Consider the following 5,000-nt stretch of genomic DNA (forward strand, 5'->3'; position numbering starts at 1 on the left):
CGGTGTCAGTTTATTGGTCTGCCTTATGGGTTGTGAGAGTACGTCTGGGTCGACATTTCGGTATTATTATCCCCGCTGTGCGTTCCATTTCCGGGTTTATGGACCGCGCAATGTGGCCCCTGCGACCTATTCTGACCACATCGTGCCTCGGCTGTGGGTCTCGCATCCAGGATCCACTCGGATAGTTTTTGTAGAGGTTGATGTGGTCTACAATTGGGTATAAGTGTCCCGGCTGTGCGTTGTGTATTCGCGGAGCTATGCACCTCGCAAACCGGCGATTTTGTTCAAGGAAACAGAGTATTGGCGCTCGGCTACTGTGACCGGCTTTGCGTACATCGTGCCCCGGCTGTGGGTCTCGGATCCAGGATCCACTCGGATAGGTTTGTAGAGGTGGATGTGGTCTACGATCGGGTATAAGTGTCCCGGCTGTGCGTTGTGTATTCGCGGAGATATGGACCTCGCAGACCGGCGATATTGTCGGTCGTCTTTGGCTGTGATTTTGTCAGAGTACGAAGATCGGCCGACGCTTTTGAACTACGCGCTGCATCGGCTGTGGGTATCCGTTTATAGGAGTGTCTAGATGGGTGGTTAGAGGACGTCGGGGTCTACAATTCGGCATAAGTATCCCGGCTGTGCGTTGTGTTTTGGCGGAGATATGAACCGCGCAATGTGGCTACTGCGACCTATTTTGACCGAGTCGTGCATCGGCTGTGAGTGTCCGATTGTGGCTCAAACTCCACAGGTCTTTAGAAGTGGACGTGGTCTACTATTCGGCGTAGGGGCCGAGTCTGTGCGTTGTGTATTCGCGGGGATATGCACCGCGCAAACCGGCGATTTGGTTTAAGGAGACAGAGTATTGGCGCTCGTCTTTCGCTGTGATTTTGTCAGAGTACGAAGATCGGCCGGCGCTTTTGAACTACTTGCTGCATCGGCTGTGGGTATCCGTTTATTGTTCTGCATGTATGGGTGGTTAGAGGAGGTCGGGGTCTACAATAGGGTATAAGTGTCCCGGCTGTGCGTGGTGTTTTGGCGGAGAGATGGAGCGCGCAAAACGGCAACTGCGACCTACTTTGACCGCGTGGTGCCTCGGCTGTGGGTCTCGGATCCAGGATCCACTCGGATAGGTTTGTAGAGGTGGACGTGGTCTACGATTGGGTATAAGTGTCCCGGCTGTGCGTGGTGTTTTCGCGGAGATATCCACCTCGCAAAACGGCGCTTCCGTTTAAGGAAACAGAGTTTTGGCGCTCGTCTTTCGCAGCGCAGCCCAGTAACGTCCCCTACCTTAAGAGAGTCCTCGTTACTCCCGCCGTTTACCCGCGCGATATGGATCCTGGTTCTGGATCTCGCATCCAGGATCCACTCGGATAGGTTTGTAGAGGTAGACGTATTATACAATTAGGTATGAGTATCCCGGCTGTGCGTTGTGTATTCGCGGAGATATCCATCTCGCAAAACGATATAAAAACGGCTGTGATTTTGTCAGAGTATGAAGATCGCCCGGCGCTTTTTGTCAGAGTATGAAGATCGGCCGGCGCTTTTCAAATACGTGCTGCCTCGGCTGTGGGTATCCGTTTATTATTCTGCTTATATGGGTGGTTAGAGGACGTCGGGACCGTGGATTCGGTATAAGAATCCCCGCTGTGCGTTCCATTTCCGGGTAAATATGGACCGCGCAATATGGCCCCTGCGACCTACTTTGACTACATCGTGCCTCGGTTGTGGACCTCGCATCCATGATCCACTCGGATAGATTTGTAGAGGGGGACTTGGACTACAGTTAGATATAAGTGTCCCGGCTGTGCGTTGTGTATTCGCGGGGATATGGACCTCGCAAAACGGGTATTTCGTTTAAGTCTTTCGCTGTGATTTTGTCAGAGTATGAAGATCGGTCGGCTGTTTTCAAACACGCGCTGCCTCGGCTGTGGTTATCCGTTTATTATTCAGCTTACATAGTTGGTTAGAGGACGTCGGGGCCGTGTATTCAGTATAAGAATCCCCGCTGTGCGTTCTATTTCCGGGTAGATATGGCGCGCGTAATATGGTCCCTGCGACCTAATTTGACTACACCGTGCCTCGGCTGTGGACCTCGCATCCAGGATCCACTCCGATAGTTTTGTAGAGGGGGACGTGGACTACAACTGGGTATAAGTGTCCCGGCTGTGCGTTGTGTATTCGCGGAGATATGCACCTCGCAAAACGACGATTTCGTTTAAGTCTTTCGCTGTGATTTTGTCAGAGTATGAAGATCGGTCGGCTGTTTTCAAACACGCGCTGCCTCGGCTGTGGTTATCCGTTTATTATTCAGCTTACATAGTTGGTTAGAGGACGTCGGGGCCGTGTATTCAGTATAAGAATCCCCGCTGTGCGTTCTATTTCCGGGTAGATATGGCGCGCGTAATATGGTCCCTGCGACCTAATTTGACTACACCGTGCCTCGGCTGTGGACCTCGCATCCAGGATCCACTCCGATAGTTTTGTAGAGGGGGACGTGGACTACAACTGGGTATAAGTGTCCCGGCTGTGCGTTGTGTATTCGCGGAGATATGCACCTCGCAAAACGACGATTTCGTTTAAGTCTTTCGCTGTGATTTTGTCAGAGTATGAAGATCGGTCGGCTGTTTTCAAACACGCGCTGCCTCGGCTGTGGTTATCCGTTTATTATTCAGTTTACATAGTTGGTTAGAGGACGTCGGGGCCGTGTATTCAGTATAAGAATCCCCGCTGTGCGTTCTATTTCCGGGTAGATATGGCGCGCGTAATGTGGTCCCTGCGACCTACTTTGACTACACCGTGCCTCGGCTGTGGAGGTCGCATCCATGATCCACTCGGATAGGTTTGTAGAGGTGGATGTGGTCTACGATCGGGTATAAGTGTCCCGGCTGTGCGTTGTGTATTCGCGGGGATATGGACCTCGCAAAACGGGTATTTCGTTTAAGTCTTTCGCTGTGATTTTGTCAGAGTATGAAGATCGGTCGGCGGTTTTCAAATACGCGCTGTATCGGCTGTGTGTATCCGCTTATAGGAGTGTCTAGATGGGTGGTTAGAGGACTTCCAGCTTGACAACTGGGCATGAGTATCCCCGCTGTGCGTTCTATTTCCGGGTAGATATGGCGCGCGTAATATGGTCCCTGCGACCTACTTTGACCGCGTCGTGCCTCGGCTGTGAGTGTCCGATTGTGGATCACCCTCCACATGTCTTTAGAGGTTGACGGTGGCTACACGTCGGCATAGGTGTCCCGGCTGTGCGTTGTGTATTCGCGGGGATATGGACCGCGCAAGACGGCGATTTGGTTTAAGGAAACAGAGTATTGGCGCTATCGCTGTGATTTTGTCAGAGTATGAAGATCGGTCGGCGGTTTTCAAATACGTGCTGCCTCGGCTGTGGATACCCGTTTATTATTCTGCTTATATGGGTAGTTAGAGGACGTCGCGACCGTGTATTCAAAATAAGAATCCCCGCTGTGCGTTCCATTTCCGGGTAGATATGGCGCGCGTAATAGGGCCCCTGCGACCTACTTTGACCGCGTGGTGCCTCGGCTGTGGACCTCGCATCCAGGATCCACTCGGATAGGTTTGTAGAAGTGGACTTGGACTACAATTAGATATGAGGTTCCCGGCTGTGCGTTGTGTTTTCGCGGAGATATGGACCGCGCAAAACGGGTATTTGGTTTAAGGATTTTTCGCTGTGATTTTGTCAGAGTATGAAGATCGATCGGCGGTTTTCAAACACGCGCTACATCGGCTGTGTGTATCCGTTTATTATTCATCTTATATGGGTGGTTAGAGGACTTCCAGCTCGACAACTGGGCATGAGTATCCCCGCTGTGCGTTCTATTTCCGGGTAGATATGGCGCGCGTAATATGGTCCCTGCGACCTACTTTGACCGACTCGTGCCTCGGCTGTGGAGGTCGCATCCAGGATCCACTCGGATGTGTTTGTAGAGGGGGACTTGGACTACAATTAGATATGAGGTTCCCGGCTGTGCGTTGTGTTTTCGCGGAGATATGGACCGCGCAAAACGGGTATTTCGTTTAAGGACATAGAGTTTTTCGCTCGGGTTTTAAAGCCGTGATAGGGGCGAAGCGCTGAAGGTTCCAGCGCTTCTGTACTTCGCCTATTACGGCTGTGACCCATTTTGGTAGGGGGTAACCAAGCCACCTTCCGCACAATGATAGGAACAGACTACCCAGTGTATACTAGGGGATAGGAGCGAAGCGCTGAAGGGTCCAGCGCTTCTGGCGGTTCCCCTATGCTACAGCCGTAGTAGGGGATAGGAGCGAAGCGCTGAAGGGTCCAGCGCTTCTGGCGGTTCCCCTATGTTACAGCCGTAGTAGGGACGAAGCGCTGAAGGGTCCAGCGCTTCTGGCGGTTCCCCTATGCTACAGCCGTAGTAGGGGATATGAGCGAAGCGCTGAAGGGTCCAGCGCTTCTGGCGGTCCCCCTATGCTACAGCCGTAGTAGGGGATATGAGCGAAGCGCTGAAGGGTCCAGCGCTTCTGGCGGTCCCCCTATGCTACAGCCGTAGTAGGGGATATGAGCGAAGCGCTGAAGGGTCCAGCGCTTCTGGCGGTTCCCCTATGCTACAGCCGTAGTAGGGGATATGAGCGAAGCGCTGAAGGGTCCAGCGCTTCTGGCGGTTCCCCTATGCTACAGCCGTAGTAGGGGATATGAGCGAAGCGCTGAAGGGTCCAGCGCTTCTGGCGGTTCCCCTATGCTACAGCCGTAGTAGGGGATATGAGCGAAGCGCTGAAGGGTCCAGCGCTTCTGGCGGTTCCCCTATGCTACAGCCGTAGTAGGGGATATGAGCGAAGCGCTGAAGGGTCCAGCGCTTCTGGCGGTCCCCCTATGCTACAGCCGTAGTAGGGGATATGAGCGAAGCGCTGAAGGGTCCAGCGCTTCTGGCGGTCCCCCTATGCTACAGCCGTAGTAGGGGATATGAGCGAAGCGCTGAAGGGTCCAGCGCTTCTGGCGGTCCCCCTATGCTACAGCCGTAGTAGGG

The sequence above is a fragment of the Anarhichas minor genome, unplaced genomic scaffold (genome assembly GCF_050575085.1).
Source record: "Anarhichas minor isolate MPS153535 unplaced genomic scaffold, ASM5057508v1 ptg000320l, whole genome shotgun sequence".
Classification (NCBI taxonomy): domain Eukaryota; kingdom Metazoa; phylum Chordata; class Actinopteri; order Perciformes; family Anarhichadidae; genus Anarhichas; species Anarhichas minor.